The sequence below is a fragment of the Perna viridis genome, chromosome 7 (genome assembly GCF_037379345.1).
Source record: "Perna viridis isolate PV_CMFRI_1.1 ecotype Kerala chromosome 7, ASM3737934v1, whole genome shotgun sequence".
In the NCBI taxonomy this organism is placed as follows: Eukaryota; Metazoa; Mollusca; class Bivalvia; order Mytilida; family Mytilidae; genus Perna; species Perna viridis.
In genome coordinates this window covers 31,465,422-31,479,006 of record NC_142451.1, presented here as the reverse complement: position 1 = coordinate 31,479,006, position 13,585 = coordinate 31,465,422, and positions in this window count along the sequence as shown.

Sequence of the window (13,585 nt, the reverse complement as noted above, 5' to 3'; positions counted from 1 at the left end):
TATTATATCCGTTTTAAGAACAGATATAAAACCGATTTGTACATATGCATCTTTTAATTTAAGTATTTATAACTTCTGATCCGTTTTTTGTTGTTTTTTTTCTATCTTTGTTTTTTGTTCTTTTTTTTTTTTGTCTGTGTCGTTTTCAAAGAAATAGTATCCACAGTAGCGGATCGGGGGGGGGGGGGGGTCGCCCCATAGAAAAAAATGTAAAATGTGTGTGTTAAATCATGAAAAATACTCACTTCGTCATCCTCACCGGTGATCCTGTCACGAAAATTGTTTGCTCCCCCACCGCCTTATCATCCGCCACTGGTCCAGTCATGTGAAATGCATTTATTACAAATACAGTACTTTCAGATGTGTTTGCTGCACGACATTTATCATAACATGCCTTTATAACAAAAAATGCAACCATTCACTGGTGTAATTAAAAAAAACCCAAACAAACAAATACAAACTTACAGCAAAATTTGAACAACTTAGATGAAATATGAAAATTTATATTTTCATAATTGGTATCTGTTTGTGCGTTTATAGAGGGTCGATTTAAATCAATTGCATGAGAATTTTACGTTACCACGGAATTTATTTCGAAAGTTTTAAAAACCATTTTTTGTTCAAAAACAAGTGTTGATGGTTGCATGTATGTCATTGTGTATAGATTACTTGTCTTTGTGGTTTTTAATCTTATAGTTGTTATTCAATATTTAACAGTGATCACCTCAATGGTGGATTGGGAGGTAAGTAAAAAAAATTGTTAAAATGCCATTTTTCATTGTATGTATTATTCTGGTTTTTAAATGTTCTTTGTTGTGTATGTCTGTTTTCTATGTTTGGTCTTTGTCCCTGGATTACATTCCTTTGATTTCCACTAGAATCTTGGTCCCTGGATTACTATTTCAGCTTTGAATGATCAATTCAGAGATGACATCTCATGAAACACACAGAGAATTTCTAGTTCAATGCTAACAAAGAGTGCAGGTGTCGTGGAATGGGTAAGTTTTGCAGTGGTTCGCTTAGTCGTGAGTGCTATTTATAAAAGAAAGATTTTCATACTTGTAGAAGATGGTATCGTTACGTCGCTCATTCATGACTTTTCAACTGTTGGTGAAGTTAAATTTCTGCTTTTGTAAATAACAAGTTAACATAATAAAAGAGTTGATTAGTATAATGTGACCACTTTTCGCGGACGTATACAGGAGGAAATCCAGAAATCTTTTTTTAGGGTGAGATGGTGGATTCCACGCTACTATTTTCTCAGTTTTGCTCAAAATAAAAAAAAAATCCAACAAAAAATGGGTTCCAATACCCGGAAAACTTCTCTTGTAACCGTCGCTGATATACAATTCGGTTCTGTTCTTATGTTAGTTTTAGAAGTACTAGTATACAAGCATAAATTTGTAAGTAAGCTCATATGAAGTACATAATATACCATTACAGTACACTAATAACTTACGGCTGTTATAGCCAATTTTAATTCATGATTATAAAACTTAATATACATGTACATTTTTTGGTACAGGAACCATAAATAAACGCAATACTTTCATTCCGAGCATCACTCACTCCAACAGTCGTCATGTCGCCTCGCAATTTTGTTTGATAATGTTTTAGAATGAATTTGCTTCCTTATTCCTTGTGCACATCTCATTACAGAGCATTGTGTGGGAGGGTTTTTACTACAAAGAGAATATTACTTTGATTGCTACAATATAATGAATCAAGTGAAAGGAAACGCCAATCTGAAATTGCAAAATGTTTGGATAATATTTTAATATTAAACAAGCTTGGTCGGAAGAATTAATATTTTTATTGCAATGATAATTTGATTCTCTTTTAATGTTCTTTCGATGCTAATTTCAAGGTTACATCTCGAAAGATTCTATTCAAATTAATTGAATTACAAATGTCGATTGACTTCGTTTTGTAAACTAAAGTGCAAACAAAAGAGAAAAACACTACAAATTTTAGTGACGCCAAATTTAAAACAAAATCCGACCATTTTACCAAAAACGATACTTCCCACAAATGCTAGAAAGTTTGTTTTAAAATTGTGAAGTTCGTATTTTTTACCGTTTCGTTGGACGTCGATTGCCTTTACTCGGCCATTAACTTGAGTACTTACCGGAATAGCATGGCACCTCCTGCAATTTCTTGTCACGTGATAAATGATCCTGGCCCAAAAAGAAGTTGAACCACTGGAAGGGCATATTAGGGCATTATGGTATCCGTTTTACCGAATTTAAAAACTTGATTAGGCAAATCTTTCTTCCCATGATGCTTGTTGATTTTAATTGTTTTTTTTTAACTAAAGAAATTTCCATCGTACCAAACTTGAAGAATTCCTGAACCAGCAGTGAATTATCACGCGTTTGTTTGAAATTTGAACAGGAGTAGAACTCACATTTTACATGACATATTACATGTATATATGTGATTGTTCCAAAGTTATGAAGGGGTAATGACACTATTTCAATATAGCTTTCACCAGAAAAGGATGGTCCGATGTTACTTCATTTATTTAGCATTCATTTTCAGTTTTCAGGACAGGTAAGCTTGTTTACGTTTGCAATTGTCAGTATTTGATCTGGCATCCTGGAAATTGACTTCTATTGTGTAGTAAAGAATGGTAGTATCACACTTTGCATACATATTTTAAGGCATATTTTTTATTGTTGACCCACAACGCAATGGATGTGTTAAAGCTTTTTTCTCTATCGTCGTTATTAAATAAAGTGCAATTGAGCTAACAATTCTGAAAACAAACGAGTATTAAAAGACGTATTGACTTTTCATTCAATTAATTTTGTTTCTTTGCTTTTTTCATAATTGCATTATTTGTTGATGAAGTTAGGGTCGTTTTTACTACTCATGACGCTGCTCGACGTTTTCCGTTTTGTCGCCAACTCTAGTTCATATTCCGCCCCTTTCGAATTAGGCATTTCATCGCCTTGTACGATGCTTTTAACTCATTGACGAAGAATTAACCGGTTTTATTTTGATAAATAAGTATTTCCTTTGAAAGTTTTATTAAAAGTTACCCAAGTCATAAAATCGTTTATATGCTCTTAGTCAATGTTTTCCCTTTGTACAAGAAATTTCACAAACAGAATTAAAACTGAAAAAAAACCATTTTCCACTAGCGTTATCATATCTCTTGATTTTTCATGTGTATCATTTCTGAAATTGATTACTGTTGTTAGCTTGTGCTTAAAAAGAAATGAACGGCAAAATATATGCAAAACGAGTAGTCATTCGACAAAAAATTATTTTCGCTTTTTAATAATTTAAATATAGTTAATGAGAGATAGAAAAATTTAACGACTTTGAATAATTGATTAATCCCCAGAGCGACGAGTCTACCTTAACAAAGTTTAAAGGTTTTTATTGTAAAATGCGGGAAATTATTTCTGGCTAATTAAGTTTTTAATCAGAAGGCGATAATAAAAGAAAATAGGATGACGGAGGGGGGAGCATTTATTCCGGCATCCACAAACGACATCAAAGTTAAATTTCTGTTTAAAAATGTTACATTTAGAAATCTTTGAAGTCCAAAACGGACAATTTAAATATCGTTACAAGATCCACACTGGGTGCAAAACGCTAAAAGTTAATCATATACCATTCACCTTCATATTGTAGTACAAATTCAGTTATGTTTTTAATGATGAATATTTTATAGCAGGGTACTCTGAATCATAAGTAAGACGTCTTCAATATTATAAATTTCAAAATTAACAATCAAATGTGGTTATTTGTACTGCAAAAGTACTTTGTCAACTCAAATCAAGAGCTTATTGAACTTTTTACAATGTGCAAATGGTTTAAAATTATTATTTTCGACGCATTAAACACTTCGAAGGAATAGTCCTATTTCTTCCCTTTTATTTACAGTTACTTGTATGATCTATACTTCAGCTAGGTATAGTAGTCGTATGATCTACACATGCAGATATTATTCATGTGAAATCGTGTAAATCTATATCCACATGAAATTGACGTGATTTTTACGTGAAATTCATTTATCATGAACTTCATGTGAAATATTCACGTGAAATTCACGTGAACTCTGTCAAAAAGATTATTTGCTCCATTCATGCAGGTAAAAATCAAGTGAAATTCGCGTGAAACTCATGAAATAGTTTTGCCTGTGTAGAATTGTTGAACGAAATTTCATTTTTATCTTGTTTGAGTGGAGAGTTTAAGAATGCACATTTGATGCGTCCAACACATATTTAAGAAGTACGAACTCGAATGATAAAAAAACACACAGTAAAACACAAGCACTATAGTCTTGTTAGAGTAATGAATCAATAGACCACAGACTCTTACTTGCATTTTACTGAAACGATCCCGTGCTCTATACTCATTTGATGACACCAAAAAGTGCATCAGTCACATTTATTTTTAAAGGCAGCAATAACTTTTTAAAGATGATTTTTTTGTAAATATTCTTTACTTCTCATTTAAAATTGTCCATGAAGGTTTTATATAACAGCTTATACTTTCTATATAAAATGTCGAAATCAAATGGATATTTTACCGTGCTAAACTTCTTATAATAGACTATTTGAACTTAGAGGTAATGTTGGTACAAGACTATAACGCTCACTTCAAAAGTTTAATTCGACATCATGAACTCGTTGTGCGTTATGGTTTTGTCATCTCCAAACAGATTAAAGTTTGTTGACATCTGTATTAGCTTTCCTTCATCTTCGACATCATACTAGCAACACGGTGTTTTTTTTTCTAGAAAATCGGAAGACCCTTACCAGTGCACCAGGTCCATATGCCAAGTTTTAGTCTGGGTTGCTCAGTTATTCTTTAATCAAATTCAGTATACGATCTTTAAATTCTAGTAGAGTTATGTATGTTGTATTGCCTATTTTCTTGGTGTTCTCTTTGTCTCCAGATAACGTCTATTCTGTTTCTCGTTGTAATCGTGGTCTCTTTGCTTTTATTTTCAATAATATTTCAAATAGTGTAAACATTTTGTGAACTGCTTATGTTCTCTGATCATAGGTTTCTGTTAGTTATATAGCACATCATAGGTATACACTATTTACATAGTAGATCCTCTTTGTGGCTCTGATCTGGCCGCCGTCTTACATTTTTCAACAAAAAGAAAACTTCACCATTGTACGTACATAAGGAACGCATAGTTGCGTCATCTGATATTGATATTTGATGTATTTGATGCTTCCAGCATTATGTTCGGTAGTATTTATATTTGTTCAGTAAATCCGACATTATATTTTGTGCTTTGTTTATTATATACAGTAGTTCTGATATTATCGGTGCTTCACATTGGATATCATGTACAGTTGTTCCGACATTAAATTCGGTGTTTTGTGTATTATTTTTAGTTATTTCATTAGATTCAAAAGTTTCTGCAGATTTTCAATGGAAATTAAGTGGGTTAATCATTATATTGTTCAGTTGCAGGGTCAGTATTATACAATCATAGTTTCGGGAATTTTATTTATGGCATCTATACACAAAAGAACTTGAGAAAAAGGACACTGCAGACACCATGAAATCAGCTTCATATCTTGACATTCACTTAAAAAACAGTTGTAAATGTAAGCTATTGACAACGCGAGGAGATGTCATTCCGAATTGTCAACTTTCCTTTCATCCGTGGCAACATCCCTTCAGCACATACAGATGGAGTTTTCATATCACGTTATGCCGGAGCTTGCCGTCACTATGCGGACTTAATGCATCGTGCTAGACTTCTTACAATAAGGTTGGAACAGGGTTATGTTCTTACAAGATATGTGAATGTCATCACTACAGTTGTTTTATGGTCGTCATCATGAACTCGAAAATTGTTACGGTGTATATCCATATGCACCATGAGAACCAATCTATTCACCTTGTCATAGTTTTCCTTTCCTCTTCCGTCTACCCCGGACTTGACATTTTTATAAGCAACACCGCGGGTGTTTCTAAAGCAGATGACGCTTATCTTACCGGCGCACCTGGTTTATTCTCCCAGTTTTTAGTGGAGACCGAGATGCTCGTTTATATTTATTTCTTTGTACGTGTTATTCTAGTTTTTTCATCTTATTTGTTTTGTGTGTCTGTTCCCCTGGCTTGTCTTTATCCTTGGATTATATTCTTTTAATTTCCACAGGAATTTTGGTTCCCTTGATTACTCTTAAAATATAAAAAAAATAATAAAAACAATGTCCGGACACAAGCACCAACCAAATAATTTCGCTCCCCTTTTTAATCTAACAAAAATCAAGATTGAATTGTTATTAGGTAGAAAAAAAACGCACTCACATTGTATTTGGTCTAACCAAAAACTTCACTATTTACAAAGTGACTGGTTAAGTAATCGTTTTTAATTAAAAGTGACGTAACCGATATGTTCACCTTTCTTTCATAAAAATGAAGAATGTTTCTTATCAGTCTCAACTTGACGTGAAAACTGAAAGTCTCGGATGTACGAAGTTTTTATGCGTCAACTGTCTAGCTAAACTTTATATATCGTTAACGTTTTTTGCGAATAAGTATTTAAAAGTAGTACACTTGGACGTGTTTTCTGGTGCATAAAAGGCACGTTTCTATATCGGTCGATCGTGTTCAATTCGTTTTTTTTTTACAAAAAGGTTGTCGAAATATATTAACAGTGAATTCTCGGAACCCGTCTAGGAACCCGTCTAGTCATTTATGATTTAAACAGTAGTAATTTAGGAAACTCTGACACGGCGAGGTTGTAAACCTCTTCAATACTAGGAGATATGCCGGCTTATCCAGGCGCGTAGCTGCCGTTAGGCAAAAAAGTTTTTGCCTGCATTTAATTTTGCCAATTATTTTTTTGAGATAAAATACATCCAGGAGAGGCATAAATGATGCTCTAAAACGCTATCTCCGCGGAGCTTCGGGGGGGGGGGGTGTTCGCCCCCTGGACCCCCTACCAGGGCTCCGGCCTGGACCTGCTGGGGGCCTTAAGCGGTCCCCAGACCCCATGCCGTAATTTTGCCTACACTTCATTTTGGCCTCAGCTACGCTCCTATTATCTAGTTGAAATTGATACACGACCAGTATACCACTATCCGTGTCTGACAGTGCACTTGTGTAGATTGATAATTCCAGAACACTGGGACAACAAAAACATGCCTATTCCTACCAAAATATACATGAAGCTCGTCTTGTAAAAAAAATTATTATAGTCTGTCTGTTTATTGCACTTGGAGAACAAGTTTCTTCAGTTCAAGCCATGGTATCCCCTTTTTGTAGTGGCGGAACCAGAGGGGACCAACTCCCCGCATCATCCTTCGAATTTGTTTTATTATTATTTTCATATGTATCATTTACAACTAACTCCCCTAACTTTTGGGCATATATTACCTGCAAAACTTCATCTCTGGAATATCCTTGCCTTCTTACATTTTTTCTTCCAAATATACACTTAATTTTCACAAGAAGTGAATTGGAGGCCTGATTTGACAACACAGAATGCTTGACTGCATATGAATGGAGAGGGAAATCCTGTCCATCACAGACACATCATTCTTATGAATGCCTTTAGAGCTACTGACCAACATAATTCATTTAAACAGACGGGGAACTTAAAGTGGCGATGCACAACTTGTATGACGGACAATAAACAGCAATTATCCAGTCTGCTCGATTTGCCTAATCTTTTAACTAATCTGAGCATCTTCGCTAGCCAACGGTTTTGAGGGGGACATGACCGGAAGCCTTGGCTGGCGAACATGTAATCTGAGTTGCATTCGTTAAGGCTTCTACTACGGTGGTTTCTTATTTGCTGTGTTATTTTGAGACATACGGTGTTGTCATCATTTCTGGTCTGTAGTACCAAGGCTAGCTCTTTTTATATTCTTTGTAGATTTTGCAATAATTATAGTCTATCTAATAACGACATCAGCCTGCGCGCCCACTATACTTTCTTTTCAGTTCAAGTCACTTTCATCATATGGCTAGGGCAAGGACAAAGGAAAGGAAAAGGGGGATCCAACAAAAAGTGTAAGGCAAAAAAAAAAAAACATGAAAAGGGAACATTAGAACAGTATTAGCGAAATAAACCAAACAAAAACTCCAAAATTATCTAGGATGTATCAGATAACTTTATCAAGATGAATGAAACATGAGCTGATTTTAAGACTTCAGCAACCTCAAACGTATTAGAGGTTGAAAGTATACAATACCCTTAGTGACTTTTAATTATTTATCATTTTACAAATGGATTACATAAAAAGCAAACTTTGGGTAAATGCTCACCATAATCCAATATATCCCCTTCCAGCACCTTAGACAGCTTAGACCACTGCCATAAGTGACTGCTCATAAAAAATGGCCAGATACGGCATCGATTTAGTGTTTGCAATTCAGGCTCATTGTTCTTATTTCATTTGACTCAATCGAGCATGTGACTACTGTTCTAAAGTAAGGTGTAATATGTTTTGCATGCATGTATTGTGTTTACTCTGTCGGAGCATGTTTAGAACAAGTTTTGTATCACGGAGTCCATGCATGTTAGAGTGTATATGGGCATCGAACTGCTTAATTAATGTTTATTTCGGATAGAACCCGCCAATAACATTTTCACCACCCATCGTTTACCCCGATTATCAGCTTTAAAATATTTGGAACCAGTATTTGACTAATGACAAATATTTATGCATTGTTCCAACTAGTTTACGACATTTCTTGATAATTGACTGTTTTGTCGATTTTAGGACTTGATCATTTCATGTTATTGTTCAATTACCCTTTAATATAATGGACTTGAGGTCTATTTCATTTCATTATATTAATGCGAGTCTTAACCCTATTTATGTCATACAATGCTAAATGTGAAATCAACATCGGACAAAATCTGTATAGAAAATTGCGGAGAAGACGGGAAACGAGTAATAATTTGCCATCAATTTACAATAACGCGATGTTTAGTTAGATTTAAGGTAGCTTTATGAGCTGGATAGGGATACAGTAAGCTACTTCATAATTTGATCCTGGATTTTATCTGCTAGAGGAATCACAAGCCAATTAAGCAGTGTCTGGCTTGTAATTTGTAAATGTATTATTTTCTATCCTTGGTAAAACGCTGTTAAAAAGGCATTTGTCCGTAAAATTACCCGATGTCAAATCGCTAAATAATTTACAATTACAGCATTCCTATCAACTTTGTCACACATAGTCGATATGTTTAAAATGGTTTTTATATCAACCATGAGTCTTCCTTTATCCAAATATTTCGATAGTGCTTGTATTTACATCGTTAAACTTCGTTAAATTTGATTGTGAATCCCACAATGTGACATGGAATGGGAATTGATGGGGAGTCTTTTGACTCCGCCTTGACAGTGCGTCGGGTAGCTACATTACTGTATCTATACCCTTACCGGAGTTTACTCATTTGCAATGTGACAGGTACCGCTGACGAAGCAGGACATGCTACATTTGTAAACCTTTTGGAGCACCTGGCGTCACTTTCAATTTGTTTGTTCATATTGTAAGTGTTTAGTTTTTGTGTGATGTCTTGTTTTCCTAATCTTCAGTTTTTTCATTTCTTCATTTCTTCTTAAACAGAGATTATTATACATGAATTCATAAATAAAATGTAAACACATGAAAAGGAACAACAATTTAAATATAGAAAATAAAAATACAACAAAACAAAACAAACCAAATATGAACACAGTATAATATATAAATAGTGTCCACAGTTTAACGTGAAAATAAAATGATTTAGTCAACAAATGACCCCTTGACCTCTATTTGCTATAGGTACGCAGTCCTCTATAGTAGTGAGGGGCAGTTTTTGTTAGGTGGGCATGTAAGAGCTTCCACAGTACAATGTTACATCATGAACTTCTTGCAGTACGATAGTTGGCTGTTTATCCAACACAATTGTAATCATATTGACTGAGTTCTACGTATAAATTAAGTACAAAATATTCAATTATCAGGTCCTACCAATGATGTATCAGTACAGTTAACACTTACATGAGAGAACAAATCGGTAAACTGTCTTCCACAAAGAAGACATGTTTGCTCTTCTTATGAAGCCACAGATGTTATCAACTTACAATTAATCAAACATACATGGCTGTTCGAAGTTCTGAACTCGTTTTTGGCTTCAATCGAAAGCTTTTAACAGTCAAGAGAAGGAATCACGAAACCTTATTAAGTCACCATAAAATGTAGATCTCTCGCTCCAGTATATAGTTTCATATTTTCTCCAATTCGCCAGAGTGACCATTCGTTTCAATTTCGTTTTCGGCTGGAAGTAACCATTTGTTTTGTAGGTCTTCTCGACTTCTATCTATGTATATCTGTCGATAATTTGAAAGATATCTGGTATAAAACCTAAACAGTAATTGTTAATCAATGCATATTTAAAAATAAATAGTGACAGCGTCTACAGAATTTTTTTTAAGGAAATTACGGGTTATCCGTCAAGCGAAAAAAAATATAGCTTGCGTTTATGTAGCGTAAATGCCATGTAACCCAGCGATACTTTCGCACATACCAGAACGGAGTCCATGCTTCACTATAAAGTTGAGTTTCTTTCACAGTCTTAAGTATTTATCTGTCTGAAAATCAGGCCAAATGTGTATAAGATGTGGCACATGAATGAAAAAAACACAGAGATTGTATTACATTATCCAAGTATTTATACCTCATAACCTCCAGAAAGTACTGTCAAAGTGTTTGTAAAGATAGGTGGTATTAAGTTGAAATGCACTACGGAAAAATGGCGGAAAATTTTTCTTGCACTTTTTCCCTATATAAGGAATAAAAAAATATCTAAGTCACAGATGGTTCAGGATAAGTTTAAATAACTTTTCTTTTGTTTTTTAGATGTATTGAATATGTCTGAGGCGGAAAAGACCAAATTGAGAAAAATGACGTGCCATTAATTGCCTGATTCTTACACAGAAAGGTACTGAAGTCTTGGATTTTCAAATTACACCATACTTCGCACACGTAGAGCAAAGTAGGAATGCTATCACAACAGATTTGTGGAGTTTTATCAGCACATTCAGATTAATCGGTAATTCGTTTTAATAATGACAATGCCAAAGTATGTAATGTACGTTTTTTTCTACTCATTATTGAAGTTCTGTTCAAGGAAACTTATCTACTATTTAGCTCTATTTCAGGGTATACTTGATTTTCAGATGTATTTCTTGAAAATTGATCAAATTATAGAATCAGGCTTTCATATGGCATTGCAAAATTTCATACTACGAGATTTATTCTGCTTTTAACGTATCTTGTCTATTAGCCGCCTTTAAAGTGCTGGTTTCAAACTAGAATGTAGTTTCACATAAGGTTGAAAGGTTACTTACTGAAGATTTCACTACTCGGTTCATCCGAATTACCTGGCTGATTGACGTTCATTGTTCTGTGGTGCATTCCGTGTCTCTTATTTGCCCTTACTTTCATTGTCAATGTACAATTTGAAATCCAGTACAACATAATCTAATCTGAAGACGAAAACTGAATTATTCGTTATACTTGCCAACATTGATGAAATTCCATTTGTGAATCAGTCCTTCATCAACTAAGCTCACTTGACATTAGCAATTTCGACGCGACGTAGTAAATTTAAGAACCCGTTTACCTAGACAAAATAGAATTCAAGCCAAGGATCATGATTAATGTAACAATGTGTTAAATAGTGCAGTGTTTGCAACCATGCTTTTTAAAGACAAAATGCCGGGATATTCAATATTGAATGTTGATTTAATGGCTTATGAGAAGAAGTTTCATTTCCAATTGACAGCACAAGCAATCATGATTTATGTGCAACGGGAGATAACTCTAGTTGGTTTTACTGGAAACGCAGTAAAATACTTAAGTGTATCAATCATCAATCTTGTTAAGGAAGAGTTCAAAAGAGAGACTTTTGTCTAGTTTTATTGACTATAATTCTAAATGCATTGGATTTATGATTTGATTGTTTTAGAAATGCAAACAGCAATTATTTTGAAATAATTTAATCAAACCAAATTAAATTTACAATGATTCGGATTAATTCACCTTCCTTTCAATTTAATTCTTCGAATTATTTCTGATCAAATATTTATTTGATGCATGAGCTGCACAAAATCATTGATCTGACAATGCTTTGCCCTCTCTTGTTTGTTTATAAGGTCGTAAATTAATTCATATTGAACAATATTTGCAGCTGCATCTAAAATTTGTTTCTGAGCATCATTTTCTGCAATTGAGACAGTTTTACTCACCTAACCCAAAGCAATGACTCTCAATTTATTGAAATATTATGCAATTTGGTTCGTTTTCGTTTAACTCTGTGATTGATGACTATTTAATAATGCGTCAAATGATATATCTGCTAATTAAAAAAAGTTGAATTCAAGAGACGTAATTCAAACTGTTTTAGAAGGATCTGTCATTCTATGTGCGTTACGCCTTTTTTGTGGTTGATGAGTTAATGAAAAATAATCTACCGTTGTTCTATCATATTCGTCCAAATTTTAAAAAAGCCAAAAACAATCATAAAAGTGTGTATATGTATATATGTATTTCAAACTTTTGCAACTAAAGAAACAGAAGGGGAGAGCAATAAGAATTTCTTGTAAAACCGCTATTAACGACTGCATGATTAAACTAACATGATATATCATGAAAAGGCGTATCAGCCCCCCCCCCCCTTTTCAAGTCCAAAGTACACTCCATGTTTTTGGTGAAGTCCCAAGTTCAGTTTTACTTTTTGGTAAAGTCCAAATTCCATGAAGTACTAAGTACATCTGTTTTGAAATGTTAAGTCCATGGACTTGTGTGCCTAAGCCTAAAGTACACTCTAAAAATGACCAAAATCCCAAGTCCAAAAAGGGGGTGATACCCTCATGAAACGTCACTAGCTAAAAAAAATATCACCTGTTCAGACCCCAACTCCAAAGCTAATATCGTAAAATATCAACTGTCTTCGATCAGAGACACCTTTACGCGTTACCGCATCAAATACAGCGACGAAGAAGCATATGTCTAAATACTGTACAAAGTTATGAAATTTCGCGCATATTTTTAAACAAAAAAAGGAACAAAAACCTGCCCAGCATTCTATATTCCATTATCCAAGTCTGAACTTAGCAGGCAAGACGGCTGAAAACAATGTATGTAGAAGTGGAGCAGATCTAGGCACTTTAAAAAGGAGGGGTGCCAGTCAGAGTTCATCAGGGGAAAAATGTGGGTTCTAGGTGCTATTTACATTTTTTTTTTGTCATGGAAATGACAAAATTTCCAATAAAAAGGAGGCGGTACCAACCCCCTGTGCCCCCTCTGCATCAAGCACTGTAGAACCAACACAAAGCACCGTAATAAATTCAAACAGAAAATCTTAACTTAACAAACGGGTGTAAAATATAGTAGGTGCTATAACTGAACACGTCAAGGACATCAGTAGAGTACGTTGCACAAACTCTACATATAAACAATATCGTTATAACTTTACACGACCTACTTGTAGTTACTATATTTGGCAATGAACTATAAATGTGTGAAATGAAGGAAAGAAAACAGAGAGCCGTTTTGGTGACTTGAAACAATAATCAAAAAGGGGAAGTTTCAGAAT